The sequence below is a fragment of the Ambystoma mexicanum genome, chromosome 7q (assembly GCF_040938575.1).
Source record: "Ambystoma mexicanum isolate Mex_15411 chromosome 7q, UKY_AmexF1_1, whole genome shotgun sequence".
Lineage (NCBI taxonomy): Eukaryota > Metazoa > Chordata > Amphibia > Caudata > Ambystomatidae > Ambystoma > Ambystoma mexicanum.
The window spans coordinates 621,871,169-621,898,286 of NC_090941.1; the positions used below are offsets into that span (position 1 = coordinate 621,871,169).

Genomic DNA, 27,118 nt, shown 5'->3' on the forward strand with positions numbered 1-27,118 from the left:
GAATACGGCCAATAATGCAGGGCTCCTTTTGGAGAGCAATCTTACGACTACCACGCAAAACTCCCATGTCAATAATTAGGTACGAAGTCAGCCTAACTTCATTGATGGCAAAAATCACTGGGAAAATATTACGACTATTCTGGAAATGCTACAATTCAATGCAGGAGTCACCCTACCACATTATAAAAGATGAAACTTTTAAGGTTGAACAAAATCCTATAACCACCCACTGGAACTTAAAATTGTCCAGTAATTATCCAACAGCTAGATGTCGATCTGGAAACGTTTCTGACCAATCCACAAGGAGTGCAACAGAAGCTTCTGGAAAAGGATTGGATTAGGACTCTAGACACAAAAAGCAAATATGCCTTGTGTGATGCCCTGAAGAGGAAAACAAAGAAACACAACTCACTGCCATAATACCTATCCAGATTCCCCGCCCCAAAGTTAAGGCAGGGCTTCTTAAAATTCAGACTGATTCTCTACCCGACTAAACAAGTTGCAGTGTGCTACAAGTTACTAACGGATGACAAAAGCTGCAGATTGTGCTGTAAAGAGAAAGATATAGAATCCTTGAAGCACATAACTCTCTTCTGCACAGGCCTTGCAGTTCTTAGGGTGAGACATTTGGGAGAAATTATAGAAAGGAGGGGAAGCAGCAATGCAGAGGAATGGTGGCTCATCTGTATGACAGGCCAACTGTTTTCAACAACCTTTACTCTGGTGAAATTCGGACGGATGCTGGCCATTGGATAAGTTCCCCGCACTTATCCACTCACTTATATACTTTAGAGATGATGAAACAGCTTTTAATATGGAACAAGAGGAAAGTACTTACTCAATTTTCTCTTCTCCCTCTTTTTTTAAACTTGTGATGGAACTGAGGTTTGGAAAAGAGACAAACGTTTGTAATAAACTAAATGTCCTAAAGAAAAAGAAAAACATAAAGAAAATCAGTTTCTGAGGTTATTACGTGAAAACCTCCATTCAATGCCAAGTCACCAACAGGGCACAGGTGCATTTTCCAATTCATTTTTATGATTAATTTTTCCACTATATGCCGGTCTTCTGACTTGTAAAAAACTTGTTCATACTGACTGTGCCCTTCCACGTCCATGCTGGCTATACCAATATATGCCAGTATTTCCACATAAGAACATATTCATGTTTGCTTTGTCTATAATGCCAGTAATGATACTACAAGAAAACATGTTTATGCTCGCTCTGCCAATATATGCCAGCAGTGCCATTGTGCGAATATATTCCTGTTGGCTTTGCGCTTAATGCTAGTCCTGTCTGTCCGTCATCCAGGAGTGGTGTGCCGCCAATGTTCTCTGCCTTAATGCCAGTAAAACCGAGATTCTCTGGCCGACCTCTCTTGGCCCTCTTCCTGCTCCCACCTGTGAGGCTAAAAACCTCTCGGTCATCTTTGACCCAACACCCTCCTTCTCTCCTCACATCCCTGACGTCTCTAAGAAGTCACACTACCGGCTGCACCTCCTCAGAGGTATTCTTCCTTTCCTCTCCTACCCCCAAAAGCTCACTGTCTCCGGAGCTGTAGTTCTCTCTAGGCTGGACTATTGAAACAGCCTCTTTCTAAATCTGCCTGCTTCTTCTCTCCGGCCTCTGCAACTCATCCAGAACAGGTCTGCGAGACTTGTCCTTGGCCTCAAGTCCAGGGATCGTATCTCTCCAGGACTGACATATCTGCACTGGCTCCCAGTGGCTGCAAGGATTAAGTTCAAAACCCTCTGCATTGTCCACAAGGCCTTCTGGGGCCTGGGCCTCATTATCTTCAACTCTCTCTTCCTAAATATCTTCCTTCTCGAGCTCTTCTCTCATCCGCCTCCAACTCCCTCAGGGTCAGTCGCTTCTCCAAGCAACGAGTTGGTGGTAGATCTCTTTTTTTGGCTGGGGCCTCCCTCTGCAACAGGCTCCCTGCCTCCCTGAAACTTGAGGAGAATCATATCCAGTTCCGGACGCACCTCAAAACCTTTCTTTTTGCTTCTGCCTTCCCTCTTGCTCTCCCCTGCTGACTTCCTGGCTGCTACTGATACTGCACTGGTCCCCCCCCCCACCAGTCGCACACCTGCACTGCCTTTCTGGCAACCCCTGCACTTGGGGATTGTTTTTATGTATCCCTACAGTCCCGCTACCAGCACTTACCACCTGATGGCCGCACTTACCCTTCCACTCGCCACCTGTTGGCTGTACTTTTTACTTGCTGTTTATTTATTCTATTATCCCGTGTACTGCACTTTTTTTTTTTTTTTTAAATTATTTTGTTTGGCTGAAATAAATCAACCTTTCAAAATTCCGTATAAAACATATTAACATTTCATTTCCAGTGACATGTATCACTTATACAATTATAAAAAGAAGACAAGAAATGGAAAAACATTTGAAATAAAATAAAATGAGACCCAAATGAAGCCAACATGCTTCCAGCTATACAAAACATATTCTCAGCTCACTGTTATAACATGCATTTTTGACTAGTACACAACATTATACCAGCACATTTCTTCACACAATTTAACATTGTTTAGAGTGGTTATTTTGAGCATGACCAAATCAAGAAACTGTACAAGAGCAATCTTGACTGACATTCTAGATGTTGAGAATAGAGCTTGCCATATTTCATCGTAACTCTTCGGACATTGCAACTCGAAAATATTCTTAAAGAACATTTCACGTTCGATCTTCAAAGCAGAACATTCTACTACTAAATGGTGCAGCGTCTCCTTGTGTACAGTTTCTTTACAGATACGACAAAAATGCATTGCTTTAAGTCTTCGACCACGTCTAGCTCGTATCTCAATTTTTAGCCACAAATTCACTCTCAAGCTCAAATATCGACTACAAATATAAGTGGATGGGCAAAGCACTAAATAATCCGCCATTTGTTGAAATGTTTTATGCCCAAACATTAACACATTAAAATCAGTATACTTAGTACACTTCTCTTGGGTGCATATCCAGTCATGTCTATACAGTTTAAGCTTAGCTTTGGCCGGATTATGTAGCAATTCTTCATCAGATAAATCTGCATTAATCATTATATCCAACACATTATTCCTCTATGCGAGTGGGAATTTGTCTGTTGTTGTTAACAGATACTGTGCCACAATACTCAGTACGCTCCGTGATTCACTACCCATCAAACATTTTCTAAAAAAAGAACATATTTTCCAAGCCACCTGAATGTATAGCGATAAAGAGCCCAGTTCAAACCTAATTAAAGCCATTGGAATACATCTGGGGAGCTTCAAGACCGACCTCCAAAAGCAACCTTCACAAGCTTCCCATTTTTTGAGCTCCCAGGGCAACATCGCTTCTGCACCAGAAGTGACAACAGGAACCACTTTTTGTTGGAAGAATACATAATATGACAGTATGAAAATTTGCCATATTTATGAGCTAAGATCTTAGCCTGAGAAATCAAATTTCGTAATTTAGTCTCAACAGATGTTTGAGATAAGGTGCTGGTGGTACTGCCACTAACCATGACTCCCAAATATTTGTATTGGTCCACAACCACAATTTTCGCGTGTTGCAACTCCCACGGATATGACCTAGATGTCTTCCCCACATTTTTCCCACAGATGACAATTTGGGTTTTTTCAGTGTTAATCAGGAGATTATTATCATTTGCATATTCTTCCAATTTATGTAGGATATTTTGTAGTCCTTGTGGTATGTGTGAAAGCAAAACTAAATCATCTGCATAGAGCAGCCAAGCCATCCTCTGTAGGCCTAATTTAGGAGCATCTGCTATAGCCTCTTCAAACTTCCACCCCATATCCCGGATGAATAGATTAAATAACGTGGAGGCCAGTATGCATCCATGTCACAGACCACGATAGGTAGAAAAGGTGGAAGATAGCAGGCCATTAAGAGTCAGGCGAACCTGCATTGCGGTATTTGTATGTAATCATTTTAGTAGTGTTAGTAATGATGTGGGGCATTTATATGCAGTCAATTTGTCAAACAATAGCTGCCTATCAATGGAATCCAAGGCCACGCAGAAATCAACAAAAGCCATATAGAGTGGCTATTTCTGCATGGTTCCATGTGATCTTAGCATGTTCAATTTTATTATGTTGGGAATTGTGCCGAGTCCCAGGACAAAGCCTGCCTGAAATGGATCCCTGTTGTTTGTTGTTAGTGTCCACTGATTAAGTTGTTTAAACATAGTACGGCTATATATTTTCCCTGCTGCATCGAGTAGAGCTATTGGTCTGTAGCTCTCAGGCTTGGAACGGTCGCCCTTTTTGTAAATGGGTATCACAATTGAATGCTTCCATGAATGGGGTAGTTGTTGCGTGGTATTTATATGAGTAACAATCGTAAACAAAAAAGACGCCCACAGTTCAGGCTGCTGTTTCAGGAGATGATTCAACAGGCCATTAGGACCCGGGGCTCTAGATTGACTCACCTTATGTATATAGAATACAATATCATCCTTATCAAAACTTCGATGAAATGGAAATGTTTTTAAGTCTTCCATTATCCTGACCGGACTTGCTGGGAAAGCATATCATTTTGTAAAATGTGATACCCACTCATATTCAGATACACTGTTTGACTGCAAAATAGCTTGATGGGCTGCAGATACTTGGTTCAATGCTGCCCAAGTTTGAGCCGTAAATTTGGTCTGGATTAAATTCAACATAATTTCCCCATCTTTCTGAAAGAGGAGAGCTTTTTGTGCCCTCATCCAATTGTGCTTTGTTTGATTTTTTATTATGGCAGAAGCCCTTAGATTTAGGGGTAGCTTCATTGCTTCCCGTTTGCGTAAACGAAACATGGGGGGTCATTATAAGGTTGGCGGTAAGGGGTTAAACGGTGCCGGTAAAGATTCCGGTGCCGTTAACCCCATTACCGCTGCATTACGAGGTCCTTTAGCGGGTCCCGCTAAGGGCGGCTGGTTTTAATAGGCGCCCTTAGTGGGAGCCGCTAAAGGACCAGCATGCTAACAATGGGCCCGTTATCAACGGGCCCGTTGTTAGCTTGGTCCCCATTCCCATTAAGTCCTATGGGGGCTCGAATGGGAATGGGGATGGATTCCCTGAATGGGGAAATACTGGGTGTTCCAAGGTTGGAATGACCTGGTAATTCCCCATTCAGGGAACCCGGACCCGGTATGCAGTAATGGGGTAGCCATGGCGCTAATAGCACCATGGCTACCTCCAACCTCGTAATGGCCCCCATGGTCTTCCTAGCTTGGATTTCAGAGTTAAAGCTGTGTAAAGTCTTCGGACTCTGTGGATTTGCTGATCTATTGGTACGGTATAGTTGCATCAGGTCGCAATAATTTACAGTCTGATCATAGGAGCCATCTGCAGATTTACAAAAGCTGTTCCCAGCACCTAATTGAAATAAGCCAGAGTGTTTTCTGACCACCTTATACGATTTAGTGTATTATTTACTCCTATCAGCCCTCTACCTTGAATCTGTTGCAATGGATGCTGGCAATTTTGAACAGACCATTTCAACCTCAGCATGTTGTGATCACTCCGTGTAGAAGGTAATACTTGAAAGAGTATTATTGGGGAAACAATATACAATCAACATATAAAATCAATTATAGCTTTCGAGTTCCCTCTTTTCCACGTATGTTGAGGCGGAATATCGTCCATACATGCTCCGTTCACCATATATCGATTGCGAGATTTAGTGAAGTGATTCCATTGTAACATTCTTAACTTATCCCGAGTGTAGTCGAGGTTCAAACAATGCAAATTTAAATCACCAGCAACTATTATATGTGAAACATCTGTAGACAGAGCTATTAGATCAAAGATGTCATTCAGATCTTGAAAGAAAACTTAATCGGAAATCGCTTTCAGATTCCAATACATATTAACTATTGCATAGGAAATCAGACCATCCTGCATTTTTGTTAACTGAATATGTACATTGGGCACAGCCCAGGCCGTCAGGGCAATGTCAGAACTAATTTTAGTCCCAGTCAGAAGCCCAGAGGTCGGGCACCCTTTCAAACCGCTAAGAGCTGGAACCAGCTGAAAATCATGGTCATCCCACATCGGTGCAACACTCAACCAGGTTTCTTGTAAAACCACCATGTCAAATTGTTCAAGACCGTTGTTAGCATTGTTTATCGAATGTGCAAACCCACATGTATTCCAGCAAACCAAAGATAAAAACTATTTGATCTATCTGAAGATTTAGTTAACTATTGTTATTCCCACCACAGTTGCAGACACATGTTTTCTGATTGTTAGCCATCTGAGTAGAAACGAGACACATATTTGGTGTTGAACAATCTGAGACGTTTTGAGAGAGTTTATGAAGTTCTATGTTATTTGCAAAGACAAGACCTACAATAATTACAAATCCCATTTCAAATAGCTGTACTTTAGCTCACCAGATGGTGTTCAACACTACCCGTGATCTCAACCACAATCTCACCAAGGTCAGTACTTTTTCATTCAAAAATTCAACTTGATCAATATAATTAGATCCTATATCTTCCAGCAAAGGAACATCAGAAAATAGTTCCATTATGCTTTGCCGGTTCAGGTCATTTTGCGAAAATGGGGCCGGTCTACAGCCAATTATAAGAGAGAACGGGCAAGCACTAGTAAATTTGCTATTTTTATCCTTGCTAGACTATTTAGGCTTTTGCAAGACAGTAGCTTTGGCAACCAGATTTGGGACTTGCTCATGGTTGACTTCTATTAAGGACTTAATTATAGAATCCACCTCCCTAATCGCGGCCTTAGCATACCCCCAACTAGAACTTGATCTCTTAATCTGACATTCTTGTGAGGTACTCGTACTGAAATTTGTGTTCTGATTGAAAGAATTTCCTTCCGTGATCTGGCCTAAGCTCGAGTAGCTAGGGTTACTTTTGAAAACCTCAGCTCTCGCTGTTTGAGAGGACATGTCCCATGCACACTGTGGCTTAGTTAAGGGATTTTTGGAGTCTTGATATTTGTCAAGGCTCTCCTCTCCAGGTTTGGCAACTTCAGTGTGAAGACCGGTACCCTTGGATATGGTTTCTAGGGTATTGTCAAGTGGCAATGGTCTAAGGCCAGCCATATAGACATCTACTTCTTTTCGGATCTCTTTGCGTCATGCATCAAGAGCAGCACTTTCCTTTTCAGTAGTTACTGGAATTCTCTGAGTAGAGATCGGTTTATCAGCTGCTTGACTAGGCAGAACATTGGCCGTACATTGCAAGCGATTGGCAACTTAAACAAGGTCGTCCTTTGGGGCATAAGATGCTATCCTGGCTGTGACTCAGCTAGAGTTCTATTTTAACAAGCAATATCCAATGCAGAATATTTCTTCATAACTGCATTGGAAGCCAAAGATAGCCTTTTTTGCGTTAACTTCACAGCTTTAAAATATTGTTTAGTAGATGAGCTAGTGACAATTTTAACTGCTCTTTTGTTCTTTGATTTTTTTCCCTCTTGAGGAGGCTTTTGGGTTTTTCGTAATTTGTGTCTGCAAATTAATTCCATTTTTATTTTGTGAAAATGGTAAACGCCCGTTTATTTGTTGTAATAGGTATCGAATGGGCTTCTGGGATCGTTATTATTGCAGGGTCTTCATTAGATATTGTAATAACCTGGTCAATCTTTGGAAGAAAAGTGACATAATCAACCTGTACGGCAATGGACTTCATTGACAATTTGCCTTTTTTGGGTTCTTGAGTAGCTAAATTCGTAACACAAATCTCACTGGTCAGTTGACCCGAGCCCGAGACCACTGTATCCACTACAGTACTTGGTTTAAAACCCTGTTCATGGTTTGTTTGCCACGCCAATATGAGTGCTAGCTGTGAGGCTAGGTTTATCATTTTAGCATCAAGGGATTCGAATAATTTGACCAAGGTATTTAGTGTCATATTTAATGCATTTAGTGTTATTTCAATCAGTTTGGAAGAGCATTCAGATGCTGGTGTTTCAACAGAGCATTCCCCTTTTCGCGGGGTCGGAGCGACATATGATACCTCTAAATCCGAGGCAACTTGACTAATATCCGGAAATAAATCCGGAGAACACAACAGTTTTTCAGAGCTATGTTGTGTGAGGAAGTCAGATTCATTGGACTCGAGCTCAATCACCGCCATGTCTTTCAAAACATTATCTGAGCTAACTCTATCAGGATCAAATTCATCAGTGAGACGCACAGAGTCCCCTTGTAGAACCGTATTATCAGAAAGAGACACATTCATTGTAATTTTAGCAGTGGAAGTTAAATTACCATTAAAGGATTTTAATCAAGGGTTGGCAATCTCCCATTGTAAAGTACTCTGGACCGCAACATTCTTCATAGGAGCCTGATCGTTTTCTCTTGTTACATTATTGGCATTTTCAATTAAGTTATTTACAGCATTTGTTGTTTTCTCCACAGCAATTTCAGCCATGTAACTGCCGGCTATCGAGGGGTTAACATTCTCAGTTGTGGAGTGACTTTGAGACTTTTCTTGACAAAATACAGGTGTGTCTGCATTCATTATTGTTTTCCCGTTGTCCGTTGTTTTCAACTTGGGCAGTCAGGATAAAGGCGTAGAACATGATTGTGGAATTTTATGTCGATTAGTCAGGCAATCAGTAAGCTTTCACTTGAGACTGGTTTATTGACCCAGACCAGTCGACGGCATGTCTGATCATAATGTATAAGCCCGCTTCATAAGACATGCAAAATCAATCTAGAAGGAAGAATTAGCAGTTAATTCACTGCCTTCCGTAAACAAAATCAGAGAAACACCAGCACCGCTCGGCTGCTACGAACGCTGCGACGCGGCAAAGTGGCAAAGCAGTGCTTCATGGTGCTTCGCTAGGTGCGCGCGCGCTGGTGCGTGCATGCTCGTATTCTTAAAGGCTCCTTGGGCCAAGGGCGGACCTTCTTGCAAATAGATCCAAACAATGATCTAAATATAAAGAAACAGGTACAATTATATTACTGTTCTATGTATGTAATGTCCACAGTATATTAGAGTCTCTGGGAAATTCAAAAATACCAGTATACTGAACAACAGGGCAGGGCTTCAAAAGTCCAAGCGAGCAGGATTGCACAGAAGCAGGGATGGCGGCAAAGCGGTGCTTCAAGGTGCTTCACTAGGTGCGCGCATGCTGGGGCGCGCATGCTCGTATTCTTAAAGGCTCCTTGGGCCAAGGGCGGAGCTTCTTGCAAATAGATCCAAACAATGATCAATATACGCAACAACAGGGCAGTGCTTCAAAAGTCCAAGCGAGCAGGATTGCACAAAAGCAGGGATGGCGGCAAAGCGGTGCTTGAAGGTGCTTCACTAGGTGTGCACATGCTGGTGCGCGCATGCTCGTATTCTTAAAGGCTCCTTGGGCCAAAGGCGGAGCTTCTTGCAAATATATCCAGACAATGATCAGTATACCCAACAACAGGGCAGGGCTTCAAAAGTCCAAGCGAGCAGGATTGCACAGACGCAGGGATCGCGGCAAAGCGGTACTTCAAGGTGCTTCGCTAGGTGCGTGTCCTGCACTGTCTCCTCCCCTTGCCCCCCACTGCACTTCCTCCTTCCCCCCTTACTGTTGGGGGCTGTCCCGGTCCACCGGGCAGCCCCATACTGATGTCGGGTAGCGCCCGACACCGCACGCTGCAGTGCGGCGATCACGCCGCGTGATGAGGGGTGGGGGTTCATCCCACCCGCTCCGGGGCACCGGAGCGCCACACATGGCCAGCTGGCAACCGGCTTACCGCGGCCCCGGCTCTGGGGGCACCCAGGCCGGGGTCGCCACCCTGGCCCGACTCACAGGGCCAGGGAAACACACAGGGACGGTGTTGCCCGGCAGGGGCACCGTCCGGACGGCGTTGCCCGGCAGGGGCACCGTCCTGGAGCTGGGCCCTTTCCTTGGGCCCAGCACACGTGGTGGGGCGCCGCCATGGCGCCGACACAAATCACACACACACCACGGAGTCTTGCTGGTCTCGACTGCCGAGCCGGAAGCGGCTCGGACCTTTTATTAAGATGGTCACATGGGTAACCATGTGACCATGCCACAGCACACTGGACGATACCATGGCCCCTTGCAGGGGTGCCATGCAACACTCCTCCTTTTTCATAACAAAATGCAAAACTCCAAAATCCAACCATAACTACCACTCCTACTACTGGAGCCACTCTACTACTTTACACACCCTTTATTAACCTGGGTGAGTGGCTCTCATGTCCCTGAACGGCACCAGTGAGGGCTACTGGCACCACATAACATTACCCACTAACCGGGCCATTTTAAGCAAGTCCGTGTCACAGCAAAGTCACAAAGACCGGCAAAGCCGCACCTGGGGAGGCCCAGGGGCCACATCGGTCAGGTCCATAGCCTGGAGAGGAGATCGTGGCAGGGTGGCAGAAAAACCCTGTTCCTCCTTCCCGGGGCCTGGGCGGGCAGCTTGCATCCATCTTCCCATCGCGCCCCGGTGGAAGTCGGGCCCGCCTCACCTTGCTGCGGCCCAGGGCCGCCAGGCACCTCATGGCATCCGATGCCGCAGATCTCCCTCCACTAGGCCCGGGTTGAGCCTGGGCCATGCACCGTTGGGGGGGGGGCAGGCAGCTCACTCTCTCTCTCTGCCCACTCCTCGGGGCATGCACTCCATTGTCTTTGCGAGCCTAGCTGGTGCTGGGCCCGCCTCCTCTGTTTCCTTTGCAGGCCCGTTCGATTCGGGCCTGCACCATCCCTTTTTTTCCATTTTTTTTTTTCTCCGGGCCCAGCTGATGATGGGCCCGCCTTCCGTTGGGGGCCGCGTCAGCTGTTGGGCGGCCCTACCCCAACTCCGTGCCACGGCCGATGCCGCTCCTCTGTCGGGGCCGCCTCAGCAGTTCCGCGGCCCCTCGTTTCCCTCCTCCCTGATGCCGGGGAGAGGTCCACGATGGGGGAGGGGCGCAGCCACCCACGCGGCCGATGCCGCGGGCTTCTTCCGTCTCCCTCGGGGGACGGGCGGGCCGCTCGCCCACCATGTTTTCCTTGCGGGCCCAGCTGGTGTTGGGCCCGCCTCCTTCTCTTTTCCCGCGGGGAAAAACACCTCATCCCCGCTCTTGCTGGTGATGGTGGGGAAAGATCCTCTTTGGCGGGCCCAGTTGGAGATGGGCCCACATCCCTCCAAGCGGCACAGCCGCCGACTTGTTCCGTCTCCCTCGTGGACGGGCGGGCAGCTTGCCAGCCACCTTTTGCGCGGGCCCAGCTGGTGTCGGGCCCGCCACGCCATGTCTCCTGCGCGGGCCCCGTTGGAGATGGGCCCGCACCAAAACTTCTTGGGGGCACGCGGGGCCCCTCGCCTCGTCGCCATTGTTGGGGGCTGTCCCGGTCCACCGGGCAGCCCCACTCGTCGCCATTGTTGGGGGCTGTCCCGGTCCACCGGGCAGCCCCATACTGATGTCGGGTAGCGCCCGACACCACACGCTGCAGTGCGGCGATCACGCCGCGTGATGAGGGGTGGGGGTTCATCCCACCCGCTCCGGGGCACCGGAGCGCCACACATGGCCGGTTGGCAACCGGCTTACCGCGGCCCCGGCTCTGGGGGCACCCAGGCCGGGGTCGCCACCCTGGCCCGACTCACAGGGCCAGGGAAACACACAGGGACGGTGTTGCCCGGCAGGGGCACCGTCCGGACGGCGTTGCCCGGCAGGGGCACCGTCCTGGAGCTGGGCCCTTTCCTTGGGCCCAGCACACGTGGTGGGGCGCCGCCATGGCGCCGACACAAATCACACACACACCACGGAGTCTTGCTGGTCTCGACTGCCGAGCCGGAAGCGGCTCGGACCTTTTATTAAGATGGTCACATGGGTAACCATGTGACCATGCCACAGCACACTGGATGATACCATGGCCCCTTGCAGGGGTGCCATGCAACACTTACCATGCACTTGCGCAATCTGAATATCACCTGGTCTAGTGGGATCATTGTCTGTATTCCCTCCGTTCCCCCTCCCCTACCTCGTCGCGCCTTAAAAACACTTGTATATAGGCGCGTTATAAATGCCATATCATATCAATAACAAAATAGCATGCCACAGTATGGAAATGTATCCTTGCTGGCTGCACAAATGCTCCCCTCCCCCCATGAAAGAGCACTCATCATGTTAGCTTTTCCTTTAATGCTAATAACAAAGTGTCGAAAATATGTCCTTGCAGAATGCACAAATGCCCCCACATCACAACCCAAAGTAAGAACACTCATCATGTTGGTGTTGCCCTTAATGTGAGCAAATGATGCAATGCTGCAGTAAGAAGACATTGCCTTGCTGGCGACACAAATGCCCACATATAAGAACATGTCCAGGCCGGCTGTCCCAATCTACTTCCCTACCCCAACCCTTCCTCCATGTAATAACACTTATCAAGTTGGATGTGCCAAAAAACGCCAGTAAAATATACCAAGCCACTGCAGAAAAATGTCCAAGCGCTGTGCACCAAAGGCTCCGAGCATTGCAAACAAACATGCACATACATGCATACACACATTCATGCCCATTTACCCACGTCACACACCCATACAGATTCGCTCTCTCGATCATTCACACACACTCAGAAACATGTTCACTGCATTCTCATTCACACAACCTCTCACACCCGAACGCGGCACCGTCATTCATGTGCTCCCCCTCGCCTGCGCATACATATATACAGCCACACATGCATGCATACATGCACATTCTCACGATACCGGCATACATACAGACATAAACACAAATACACAGATTCTTAGCTGCTCCTGCGCCTGTGCTTTACGCCACCACGCTGCCCCGGACAGTCCGTTTTGCATCTCCTGACAAAGAAAGGCACGCTAACACTGAGTACGCTGATTGTTCACAGATGCCAAGGGGCAGGGCAGGGCACAACTGTATATGCCCCCTTGCCTCTTACCAGTGTGCCGCAGGCTATCTGCACGAAGCTCAGCCTCTATGTTAAGAGCCAAGAGGTACAAACAAAGTGCTGTCAAGGGCCGAATGCCAGCCGAATACCAGAAGGAGGCTTTGAGTCCCAATTCTATCCTTGCATTGGATACCACTGTATTTATATAATTGGAGTCTAAGCGGACATCCTCTAATCGAAAGGCACTCTTGTGCCTCTACGCAGAAGCTGCCGCTGCGAAACTCTCATTGCGTGTACGTGGCAACACGAGGGCCTGTGCTGTGCATTTTAAGGAATTGAGCAACTGAAAAAGCAGCATCCTGTAACCTGCGATTTCAAAGAATAAATAGTACATCTAGAAAATATGGATTCTGTGCACCTTTTAAGATGCCCATTGCTTTGTGAATCTGGCTCAACTTGCCCCCAAAAATCAATTCACACCTTGAAAGCAGTCCATCATGAGCACAAAATAGACCAACCTTCAAATGGTGTCAATGGAGCGTCAATGGATGTTGTCCATCTGAGAACTTTGCAAGCATAAAAGTACGCTCCGGTGTCGGAAAGCCCCAGCCAGTGACAGCAGACGCTACTCACCCCCACAGACACTGCTCACCTCCACAGTGACACCAACTCAAAGAAGACTTAAGAATTGCTGATCGGCCTTTCTGATAGACTGGACGCACAAAATCAACTGCACCATCCATGGGCGTAATTATAGGGTGGGGGGGCAGGGGTGTTTGCCCCCCCACCCCCACACAACTTTCATGGCACACCATTTTGTCCCCATTCATTTGGCTGGGGCACCTTTTCTTCAGATGTCATGTCCCCCCCCCAACATTCTCAGCAAAGTTACTCCACTGGCACCATCGCATGTCAGAGCAAGGCATTCGCTATCTTGCAAATCGGGGTCAGGTCCACTGCCCCCCACTCTCTGTCTTCTTGGGCGCAGAGAAGGAAGATAGATTCCTGTCACCAAGATGTTTTAATATGGACTTTGGCAAGCAGCTAGACTCCAGCTGGCAGTTATAGGTTTATTCTTCACGTATATTTACGAATACAGAAGGTCTCCAAAAAGGGAAAGACAGCTGGGCACCCTCCTGCTTCTCCTCCAGGGCCGACTTCCAGCTGACAATGCCAGCATTCCAGGGCAAGGATGACATCAGGCGGGGAGATGTCGGAGAAGAGTGTAGGGACAGTCAGATGCAAGACATACCCCTGCACATGCGCCATCTGCTATAATCCTCCTCGCCTGCCAGAAGTCTGCCTACAGTTCAGCAGAACTCCTCCTGCCTTTTATGGGGTCATATAAACATATGTGTAAAATCAAACTATCAGTACCTAATTCTTCAGGCCTCAAGGCTATGTAATATGATAGACCCTTATGATTTTTTTCTTTCCGGAATTGCAGATCGAGCATGAATTCGAACTTTTAAATTGGACCAATGTGTTAGCCTCGTTCTCACTCAGCAACGCAACGTGGATTGGAGATGCTGGCTGTGGCTGCTGGAAGCTAGACCTGCAATGCTCAGTTAGTTGCAACTGTAAATAGTGTATTTGAACGGCAAGGTGAAAGAATTGCAGTGTTCAAGATAGAATTATACATTTGTCAGACGCGTTCCAGGCTTCGGGAACCACGAGAATGCGCCCATGGAATGGATATTAATTACTCACATGAGACAGCATCCATTGAAATGCTCTGAGTACACTCGATATCCCACATCCCCATTTTATTTCATTGAAAGTCTTGTGGGATGTTTTTACCCATGCATCCAAGCCCTACCATAAAACTGTGCAGTACTGGCATGGAAAACATCATGATGGTCAGAACTCCCCAGAGAGTGCACAGGGAAAACATGAAGAATAGGCTGCCATCCATTTTTGCCTATGTTGTGAGCACAGGAGGGCACCGCCTAAAACCACCATTGGGCTACACACACAGTAGCCTGAAACCATTGGGAATGGCAATGCTGATTGCCAAAAGCAACCCAGAATTGTGGGGAATTCATTTTCTTAATAACAAAAATGGTTGCAATACCGGTACTCACCACTATCAGAAAGCCGGTGTTTTAAAACCACCAGACTTTTGTGTAAAACTGAACAAATGAAACAAAACCAGGCCAAGGAAAGACTTGCTAAGAGGTGGATACAATGTAAAACTATATTCTGAAATGACTTGAAGGAAGTAATTATTTAATGTATATATAAAAAATAGCTGCATGTAAGTTGGATTTGAATGTAGAAAACTGGGAACAAAAAGTGACATTTAGCTGAAACCTGGCTTAATGAAACTGGATTCTGCCTGACAACTACCCCCGACAGGAGTTGAAACTGGATCAACAGCTGTGTTCCCAGGCCTGGCTGCATTCTGCTGCCCCACAAAAAGGAGGTCACATGGCCCTGTTGATTGAAAGGGGAGTGGCAGCTGGGGACTACAGAAAGTTGAACCAAGGCCTGTCCTGGACTCAGGCAAATGTTATATTGAGGGGGCCGTAAAGTGGCTTCCTTTTAGGGGAAACTGGGAGGGGCAGTGCCTCTGCAAGCCAGCTGAGCTTGGGGGAAGTGGATAAACCAGTTATTCCACCCTGTGATGTGGGAAGCCACACCCCTTTTTGACCAGGGCATAATTTTAAAAAGATAGATAACTCATAGTGCGGACTGGTCAAAATTATATAAATAATACCATTATTCTTGTGATTTTTCGGTGCACATTTTAAGAGGTGTTAGGACCCTGTGGTATGTTCCTGGGGATATTAGCGGAAAAATGGTTGTTACTCCAAATGTCTGCATGTTAAAAATCTGACACTTTATCATCTGTAACCCATATCCCTGGTGCACATTTGTGTAAAATCTGGAAAGGTTTAGAGGTCGTTATCTGGATGAAAAGGGGAGAATTCTGTCATCAGTGGACACGACATCGTACAAAGACAGGGATCGGATGGTTTGGTGCTACAGAAAATATGTAAACTGGACCTATAATATGAGAAAAATGGTACATAGATAAATATGTATTTGGATCAGAAATAGATTTGTGTGCAACTTGACAAGGGGAGGTTCCTCTGACCATAAAACCTACAGCATCACTCTGACACTCCATTTCTTCCCCCCAATCAAGGGAGAGAGTAAAGCTTGGCCTATGACAAGTAGAGAGGGGCAGGCTTAGCTAGGCCCAGGCACACACCCATTTTCAAAACACATAAAAAGAGACTGCTGGGACAGGTAGAGACATTCAATTCCATTTTCTGCGGGACGCTCTGCCAGAAGATTCCAGACTTCACATCCATCAATCTCCAGATCCTGTAGCAGAAATTAACTCCAGAATCTGTAGCAGAGAGGCCTGAATCCACCAGCTGAATCCTCTTCAGCGGGCCTCAAAACCAACCAAACTATTCAACAGCCGGGCGAGCTGTTTGAATTTTTGCCAAGAATTTTTGCAAGAACCTGTAGTAGTATCCAGAAAGCAGTGCTGTATCCGGAACCCGAGAGAACCACAAACCAGACCGCTGTGAGCAGATCTGGTGCTTGACAGACCCAGAGAGCAGAGCTGACCCAGATAGCCGGGACTTCAGAACCACCTGCCGGAAGTCCCGTCCAACCTGACCAGACCGTGACGAGGCCTATTTCAAATTGATATTGGGGGTACCTAGCAGAACTGTGCAGAACCAATCTCTTAGTTAAAATAATCTAATCCAAACTATTTTAACCTAAGTAGAACTGCCTCCTAGAAATCGTGTCATCTGTCATTTTTAAAGCTACACAACTGTCACCTGTCAATTCTGCAGCTGCAAGCTGTCACCTGTCATTTTGAGTTTTACTTTAAATACGAAAATCTACCTTTATTAAATCGTCCGTATCTCTTGAACTGTTTGGGCTAGGAACGAAATTAACTTTCATCTGTAAACTTAGAATCTAAGCTTTCCAACAAGCCTAGAACCGACTTCCTACTCCCTATACTTTTACCGCAATCGCGATTCACGCGCTCAATTTCTCCACTTGTCAAAATAGCAGCTCCATTCTTTCTTTTGTTAAAATCTGTTTGCAACTTGGTAATAACTCATAGATCATTGCTAAAGTGAGCCTGAACTAATACCAACACGCATCTCCCACTCACCATGAATCTCTAGAGGGAATTAAAATCAGTTGGCACATTTTCCCATCCATTGCCATCACGTTTAAAAAGCATTTTGGGCCTGTGTTTCAAACTCTAAGCTTGCTGGGGGGGAACTGAATTTGGTATTGTATTTGATTGCATTCCTGAGAACTGTGTGCTCCTCTTTCCATCTCCTTCCATTTCTTACATTGCATAGGGGAGGGGGTGAATTACCAGAGAAAAAGTGATTATCTTATCTTTTGCTAAAATCATATCAAATATTTCTGTACTGCATTTTATTCCTCATTGCTTTTCCCTTGAAACCATTAAAGTATTTTTGCTACTTTATCCATCCTATGCTAACTCCTCATTGATTGTAATGAAGTGTGCTAGTGCCAGATTACCCATTGTTGATCAACATCATATGTCTAAGTGTACTATCAGATATTAATTTATTATAAAGTGTGATATATATATATATTGTTTACATTTTCAAATAAACCTTTTAATTTGCAAAACAAACCTACTTGTTGGCTCAGTGGGGTCAGGGGGATTCTAAGAGGGGGGTGTTATACAAGGGTTGTCATCCAGAGTACTGAACTGGACATAAAAAAACATCAATAAGGGTTTTCCTCAGCATCCCAGACTAGGCATTGACTTAGCTGTAGTGTTGATTGAATATCGCTTACAGTCTTTACCGCTAGGCTGCTACCTTGTGTTTCCGTGCACCGCCCTTGGTTATAAGAGAGTATGGTGTGCTCATGTGTGCTCATGTGTGCTACAGCATGGACCATGTTTGAATGGAACATGCTTCACTCTCAGGGTGGTGGAGGTTCTGGTGTGGTGTGAAGGAACGACACACATGTAGAGCTGCACTAAATGAGATGGACTCCTCTTTTCTTTACATCTCAAGTTGCCTGAGCCTAAGGAAAGTGTGTCCATGCCATATGTTCATCCAGGCATATGTGTGCTGTTCGTGCCTCCTTTTTTCTTTTTTGCACCATTCTATAATATAATTACAGACTTTTGGAGTGGTCTTGTTATGTGCCCTCAGCACTGCCTTGTTTTTATTTGTGATTGCTTCTTATAGGGCAACATCACAAACAAGTTGTTCTGAAGTGCATAAATAGAGAAGATATACATTGAAAGATGGAGGTGGTCATAAACATGGACCGAAAGGCAGCATAGTTTGCCATCCATTACAGGTACAAGTGCAAAATAGATTCCTGTGTATGTACCTAGTTCTTAAAATTGAAAGGAACGTGGCCAGAAGCGGGCCCCAGAAGATCAGACCTCACTGGACCTCACTGGACAGCAGCAGGCCCAGATCGGAATCAGATCCTAAGTGATTGGAGAATAAAGGGATAAAGAATTGTGGAGGAAATGTGGTCCGTTCTCAAAGCAAATGCCAAGCAGTTCAGCAACTCCAAATGCCAAGAGGCCAAGGATGCTCTTTCTGTAAAATGACAACACTCTTCATTGTCTAAGAGAGATCCACGTGTGATGATCCGGCCCATATCAATCATTCCTAATTGAATTTCAGAATGCCTGAGGGGTCTCCCCTGCAATCCATGTCGCTTATGCACTCCTTGTTCTCATTTGTAAGGTTCTTCTTCTTAACCTGATGATACTCAAGTGTACTTGCGGGGGACCGATAGTTCTCACTCCTTCGCTGACTGTGTGGAAGTCATGCAATACTGTGTTAACTAAGATTCTCCATAAACAAGGAAATCATTCATCTTAACCAACATGGAGCTCAGCAGCAAACATGGAGGCAAGAATATTTGTAACAGTCCTCCAGCCTGGCACCGGCTGCCTGTATATGTTGCTGCAGTCATGTGACTGGAATAAAGCATAGGTAGCACCAGATGTTTTAGAAAATGATAAACTATAACTTAGACAAGCATAGCAAGAAGCAAGAACATCATACTGCAGATACTTTGTGTTAGAACACAAATCTAACCTCCTTCCATGGCTAAACTGCCCCGAAGGCCTAATCACCAATCAGCACCATCAGTGAAACAACGGTGCCAAAGTCCCCTACCATGCAGCTTGTCCTACCGCTGTGGGACACCCACCTGGACTTGATGTTTGAACCCACCGTAATGAACCTTGCACCTGCCATAGACACCAATGTGCCAGGATGCTATGATGATCTGGACGAGCAGGCATGATGGATCTGGCACCCCAACCCCAGCTCGGACACTGAAACCTAGATGTAGGAATGACTTTGATAAATCAGAGAGGGGATAAAAAACTGTTTTCTTAATCCGTTTAAACTCTACAGATCCCTTGGGCTACTCTTTTATGTCCCCAAAATGCTCACGTTAGGGCTCCAGTGTCAACTCACAGTTAGACTGGTGCAGTGCAACTCACGATTAGGCTAGTGCAATGCAACTCACGGTTAGACTGGTGCAATGCAACTCCCGGTTAGACTGGTGCAATGCCACAATTAGACTAGTGCAATGCAACTCACGGTTAGACTGGTGCAATGCAACTCACGGTTAGACTAGTGCAATGCAACTCACTGTTAGACTGGTGCAATGCAACTCGCGGTTAGACTGGTGCAATGCCACAATTAGACTATTGCAATGCAACTCACGGTTAGACTGGTGCAATGCAACTCACGGTTAGGCTGCTGCAATGCAACTCACGGTTAGACTGGTGCAATGCAATTCACAGTTAGACTGGTGCAATGCAACTCACGGTTAGACTGGTGCAATGCTCTTTCTGTCAGTCTTCCAGACCAATTATAAAAACAGATTAAAGCCATCAGAAAGTGGCAAATTGCTCAGCTATGGGTCTTTGTCATTTTGACCACCTCTCCAAGTCTTCTAAATTGTGACTTTAGTACCCTTTAAAAGTCAAATCGTCTTTAAGGTTGAATTATTGACATTCATATGTTCCTGTGCATCGTACTGGCATCTTCATGGTCTCAGTTTATAAAACATCAATCATTCGGAATATTTTTCGCCCCTGGCCCTCCTCTCAATCTCAAATCTTCACCATTCAACCATGGAAGGAAGGCACATTGCAGTCGACGAAGCTTAAAACTGGAAGTTTTATCTCAGCTGAGAGGATGCCCGCTGAGCCCTTACAATCTCCCCTTTGATTCCTGCACAACACCTAAAGACTTTTGGTGTTATAACACTGTGTCAAATGTCATCACTTTGTCATTCACCACTAGATACACACTCTAGGATGGCGACTGCCTACTTATGATGCTGTATACGTTTTTGTTTAAATTACTCATTTTATTGTGCCGTGTTCAGCGTTACCAAACAAAATCCATAGTCCCACTTCTAACTAATTACAAAGATGAACACAGGTGTCTCCCATCCCCCGCATTTAACAATGCAGCTCTCTTGCCAAAATCAGCTCCTCACCATCGTAAACCATAACATAGTGAGCTCCTGTCCAGTGTAGAACCTTAACCTGATTTAGTATTGTCCCTTTACATTTTCAATATATTGATCGTAGGTGACTTACATTAAGCCAAATGACAACACTAGTTTCAAAGCCAACACATTTCATTAAGTCAATTTTCGACATCTTTGCATTGGAAATCATGCTACGTGTCAAAATCATGGCAATACGTTGCTTGGCCAGCAGTAACACGGGCTGCATAAAGTCATGCACATGCTTATCTCCCTTTACCTTCATGGCGATTGGTGCCCGTATGTTTGATTATATTCTCCAGCTTCCACTAAGTCAGGGGTCTGCACCTGTGGCTCTCCAGATGTTTTGGACTATGACTCCCATGATCCCTTGCCATTTATTATATTGGCCATGAATTATCGGAGTTGTCTGTCACAGATGACACAGGAATCAATCCAAAACTCAGAGATGGTTAAAGGGTTTTTATTGATTTTTTATGGGGCCCTATAGCCACCCCTCTCTCTCTTGTCTTTAAAAGCACCTTACCACTAACCAAGGTGACCCTGACCCGGGTTGGTAGATAGCAAATGTTAACCCCTACTGCCTAATCTCTACCTTATACTGGAAAAGAGAACCTAAAGGACAAATGCCTTTTCTAACTAGACTCCACCAGGGACTTCTTAAAACTGTCCCTAATCTATCCAGTGATTAGTGTTCTCCAAGGGTAGGGAGTTTGTCTTACAGCTACCATGCTTGATTTGCTCTTAAGTCTATCGCACTCACTCTCTCATCTCCCTCTGTCCTCTCCTCTTACTACTCATCTTCTCCAACTCCACCCAACTTGCTTCTCTATTTCCTCTCTTGTACTGTCCTTCTTATGTCGTTTGCTCCCTTCTCTGCACTACTTCCACCTCCATAATATTATTCCCTTCTCTTTACTACAACTTCCTCCTCAACACTACTACTAGACACTCACCCTCCTTTCACTCAGTATCATATGCTTCACAATCACTCCCTACACTTAACGTACCTAACAACACTCACCACACTACCACGCACTCTCACACTGCAGTACCACTTCCACTCCTTAGCCAATAACTCCTATTCTCCAGAAATCACTTCCACAATTCGCTGCTCGGTCTTCCTTCCTGCTGGTCTCATGGCCATTCACAGACCTCTCCCAAATAACACACAGTTCCTGCTTTCCAATGTCACTGTCTTCTTATATCACCCTTTCTGTGCTGGTATTGGCCATCTATTACTGGCCAAACTGGTCCTGTCTTCTTCACCGGTGGCGTGTTAGACAATTGGACATTCATAAGTAGCAGCCTAAGCATCGCCCACTTTTTCTGTGCTGATCTGCCGCGGGACAACAATGGTGATCCAGGAAGGCAAATGTTCATGTCTGTGTTTCAAGGTCTGGTTCTGGCTGTCCCTGAGATAAGTGCAATGGGAAAGGTCTCCCCTTTTTGTCTCTGGTTGCTTAGTGATTGTCAAGGTCTATGTCAATGCCTGCCGGGTATTATCTGACAACACTACGCCGTCCTTTTTCTGGCTGCTGCTGAATGCAGCATCTATCTGTGTGTCTCTCTCATTCTCTCTCTGTTCCAGGGTTCGCTGCTGGCGTTGGTCCGCGTAGGTGCTGCATTTGCTCTTTCTCTTCGTGGGTCTCTCTGCAGCAAATCGCAGTTGCAGCTGGGCTTTGAATTAAAGTCGGCCTTGTCTCCACAGATGTAGGGACCCGGGTCAGAGTGCAAACTGAAATGCTTCTCCTTGATTTCAGGCTGGAACAATGAGTCTCTACCAAGAGCTGAGAAACACTCTGCCGGTATGCTGGTAAGATAGCGCAGCGGGTTGAGCATTTTCTGCTGCGATCCAGGCGTGATCTGCATGTCTCAGGTTTGAATCCCAGCAAGGCCATTCAGCCTTTCATCCTTCCGAGGTAGAAAGACGAGTACCAACTTCAGTTGAGATGATTAATATATGTAAATATGTTCTATGTACAGCGCTTAGGTGTAAGCACAACATAAATAACAAATCATCATCATCATTAACACTCTAAGCTTCTTGTATTGGAGGCATGACTTGGGACAGAGGTGTTCCGCTAAGGAACATGCTGGCACAAGGAGGGAGCAGTAGTTGGGGCCTCCTCAACTGCCAGCTCACTGGTAGGACTGCCTCTGAATTTCTCCCTGGTATCATTCCCGCTCCCCACAACTGGCCGAGGCAAGTTACTGCTATTGTCACAAGTCCAAACGTTATGGTGAGCATACAATTGCAGACCCCTGTGCTAAGTGAATGTGTTCTAGTGTGCCCATGCATTCCCCAAGAATCGGAACCCCAGTGAAATCCCAGAGTAGATGTCGATCACTACTGTGCAAAGCTCACTTTATCAAACAGCCAATTTCACGGGTATCATGGACAGTCTCTACAGAAATGTATACCCTGTAAGTTTGGATTTCGAATTTACCAATGGCTTCTAGAAAGTGGCCAGATTCTTGTCCATTGGGTGCCCGACAGCACACAGCCTATGTTTTCAGACCACTGCACTGTATTCTTATTGGGCCTGTCAGTCTATGATGCCTATTCCTGCAAGCTTCTCACCATTAACCAGTACTTAATTAGGAATCAACCAGGGAGGAGCAGGTGGTATGCCACAACTCTTCAACGCCACTGTGTGGTGCCAATTCCTAGACAGTGCATTTCTCTTCCCCTTGTCTCAAACTCCCTCCTGGCTTGGCACCATCATTGCTTTTTTATGACAATGAGCTTTTTCCCCTAAAGAGACCATTTCCAGTTGCCATCCTGTCTTTCTATGTGTATTGTGTGAAAGACCTCCTGACAACCAGACACAGAATAAATGCAACTTTCTATGGAAAAAAGCTCGGCACACCTTTTGCAAGGATAACAGAGATTTTTACTTTCAAAAAGAAGAATAGCTATCAGCAGGGGCCTTCAAACCCTACTGCCACGGAGCGTAATGGTTAGTTCAAAGCAGACAAAGCATTTTAGGGTACAACAATGTCACTCATGACGCAAACAGTATACAATATAATCTCATCATTGTCATTGGTGGGGCCCCTATATACATAATGTTGGTCCCTTATTGACCACCAGATGATTGGCTGTAGTTGCTTGTGTCAGTCTTCTTCCACGTGGTCCTTGGCCTTGATATGTTCACACCCTAGCAACACAATTGGTTCATTGTATGAAAACTCGACATACATCACACACACTTTCTCCTGCCTGGGCATACTTTTCTGGGGTGCATGTAAGGTAAATATATCCTCCATCACCTGCCAAATTTACCCAAGGCTCAGTGTAATATTCTGGATCTAGTGGGAACATAGTCACCGTTCCCAGGGGGTCAATACTTTTCTAGATCCTCACCATATAGGGTTTGTTAGGATCCTCTGTTTGGGCCTGCCCATCTTTTGTACTACGGGGTGCGCTATTTACCCCAGTTTTAATCATCATCATTGTGTTATTAGGGAGTGTCTATGCAACATTGAAAGATCATCTGGCACACAAAGAACATCAACAACAGGAGCACTACAATGGAGACCAGTATCTTCACCATTGCTCCCATCCATGATGGCGTCCATGAGAACATGTTATCAAACCAATCATCTACATCAATTCCACCTTACGTTTGCATATTTGTCTTCAGCTTATGTAGGGCCCGTATAATGTGCATCAGGGACCTGTTTTCTGCCTCATTTGGAGTTCTGAGGGTGCAACATGATAGTCTAAATTCCCACAAACCTCCCTCCCCCTTCCTTGTCGGTGAGTAGATCGAGGGCTTAGCGGTTCTGCAGTGTTATCAACCTAATTACCCTCATTTCACTCTTAATCGCATTTAGTCCTTGCTCTGTATCATTGGCCAACTAAATCACTTCTCACCACACTAACTGCAGCCATTATGCATTGGCTGCTGCCTGTACTCCTGGTAGCAATATTGATGCAAAGAAGACTTCAGCTTTGTTGTATAGCCAATATTTGTCAGGGATTTATTTTAGTAATTTGGAAGAGTCCTCAGACAAGTAGTTTGAACGCCACTTCTGTCGTCTGAGTGGGCGCTTGTTTCTTTTTGGTTGTGGGGGTTAGGGCATTCCGGTTTCCATGCACCAGTGTTTGGTGCTGTCACAAGATGCACCTCAGGAATCACAAGGATCGCTGAATGCAGGGTGACCAACAAACATGTGCCCCCCCATGATGGTGGGAGGTGAAACTATGTCTGCTGACCAAACACCCAGTACATGTCCATAAGTATCCCTTTTGAGATCTGGAATATGCAGACTTGATACATTTATTATTATTCCCTACTGGAACAGTTCTACTCCTTGGAAGCATGCCTACCATTCTTCTTGCACCTGCACCTTCACTGGAGGTTCTTTTGCTTCAATCCATGTTAGTTTAGAAATGCATGCCGTTCAGATGTCTTGACACAGGTTGTTTACTTCCCATATGACCTCTTTGTCAAACCCACCAGGCCTCGAGCTGTGCAGCTGACTGACCACTGCTTCCCATCGGTTAGATACAAACAATAAACCATCCATCTATATGAGCGGATGTGGCATACACTGTGGGTCTTTATTATCCTTGGCACACTTTTCACTGTCTTTGTCCATCAACACAAGTCGTATCCCATGCACCTGGAACAAGCTTCGCACTCGGCATAATGCCTGATGGACTAAGCACTGCGTGTCCAATGACAAGGTTTATTGGGGTACAAACATTTTGGGTGCCCCTGATGCATGGGGATCAAGGAGCACAAAACAGTTCCCATTACCTCTCGATTTCCCCACTGAGTTTGTGTCATTGTACCACATGTTAATAAATTCAGAATGGTGCACGTCCTGCATTGTTTCTAAACCAAGGCCCCTGTATTCATCATATTTTCTTCTGGTGTCAATTCCTATTTTAATTCTATGTAACCCTATAACTATGCTACTTAATTGCACATTAAGTAAGGATTCCGAATACATGTCTGTTGTTAACTTCCCTTGCACATCTGCACCCACAACTCCCTCCTATAACACACCCCTTTTATATGGCCCCACCATATACAATTAGTAATAGTTAAATACATAGTTAATGCAAAGAAGAAATCTAATACTATCATCAATGTTATATACATCACATAATAAAATGGGAGTAATACCGTGCCGTAAATCTTTTAAAAGTGCTGTACATTTGTGATAGTGCAGGAAAAGAAACGTGTGTTAGTAATACTCATGATGATGCCAAGAAATCCTAACGTTCATGGATGCTTGAGTGTGCTGAACATTGGTTGTGCTGATGAGGTATATTTGTTGTACTGGAAAAAAACAAAGCATATATACAAACGTCCCTTTTCTGTTATCGTTCTTGCAGCAGAGTGCTTTACTTTAAGAAACAGTTTAAGCGAGAAAAAGAAAAACATCATTATTTGTCAGCGGGTATTAGTACCACGTTAGAGGAGGAGGGAGCGGTATGGGGGTCCTGTCGTACATCTGAAAGGTGCACCCAATAGCGCAGCTCCTTTACCTTGACCGCAACTGGAGTCACATACATGACCGTGAAGGAGCCGTTGTATCTGGGCTCCCTCCACCTGCAGACACGTTTCTAACATAAATTGAGTCTCCAGGTGACAACTGAAGGGGTGGCGAGATTGTGTGTTTCGGTGCAGCTCTGGTTTCTTCTTCCGCTCATCGTGGTGCTATCTGTTGAGAGATAATTTTGATTGAGCGCATCAACACTGACAAATACTGTTTAAATTCAACCCGCCAAGATTGTTGCAGCCCAGTGAGCATCAGAGGCACTTCTAATTGGTGATACAGGCATGTACATATGCTGGCCCATCACTCTTTTGTGGGGCAATAGGTGGTGATACTTAAAGGGCTGCGTCTGCATGCTAAAAAGGGTCAAGGGCAAACAATAGACCCAGTTTTTCTTGACGCTAACATACAATTTTGACAGTTTTGCCTTTAAGAGGCCATTGATCCGTTCCACTAAGCCGTTGGCTTGTGGGGTGGTAAATTGAATACATCTTATGCTTTGTGCTCAATAGGGCTGTTCTCTCCTTAAACAGCTCGTTAAAGAAGTATGAGCCATTCTCCAATCTTAAAGTGCCGCACACACCAGATCAAGGAAATACCTCTCTCACCAAGTGCTTGGCAGCCGATTTAGCATCTGAATGTGTACACGGACCAGCCTTGACCCAGTGGGAGAAGGGGCATACCACCACGATGAGATATCGGTACGTATTGCACTGTTCCCCCATGTCAGTGTAGTCGATATGGAGCTCTTGGAATGGCTCACTAGGGTGGGGCAGGGTGCTTCGTATTGTCTGGAGTGTTTGCCCAGTACTATAGCTCGGGCACACAGCACAGTTAACAATACACACATTGAGCTTTTTCTGCAGGTTGGGGACAAACTAGTCCTCCTGTATGTCTGCAGCAATATGTTTTTTGGAAACATGAGAAGGATAGTGGAGTTGTTCAAATGCAATGACCATCAACTCATGGGGCATAACCACCTTTCCTGTAGTACTCTGCCTCCACAGCAAGTCAGTAGGCAATTGTACACACCCTCTTTTCTGCCACAACAATTTCTCCTCTTGGGAAACCTGCCCCTGTAACTCAATTATCTTGACAGTTGATAAGGACGTGTATGGCGGTGACAACTGCACTTGCATATTTGCAACCTCTGGATATTCAGCTATCTCGGTTATGGTGAGATACGCTGAACATTTGGCCACTGGGACCACTGCAGCATTTCTGAGAGAAATGTTGACTGTACTGTTAGT

The 27,118-nt window shown here is 45.5% G+C and overlaps 1 protein-coding gene and 1 long non-coding RNA gene across 2 annotated transcripts in view; one reads left to right on the plus strand and one right to left on the minus strand.

Moving 5' to 3' along the window:
- Window positions 1–927, minus strand: part of LOC138528844 (uncharacterized) — a 37,299-nt gene extending 36,372 nt beyond the window's left edge. The window contains exon 1 of the long non-coding RNA XR_011284264.1: window positions 839–927. This is a non-coding gene — a long non-coding RNA (uncharacterized lncRNA). The remainder of the gene's footprint in view (window positions 1–838) is intronic.
- STARD13 (StAR related lipid transfer domain containing 13) overlaps window positions 1–27,118 on the plus strand; it is a 634,151-nt gene that overhangs the window by 145,599 nt on the left and 461,434 nt on the right. The window lies entirely within an intron of this gene.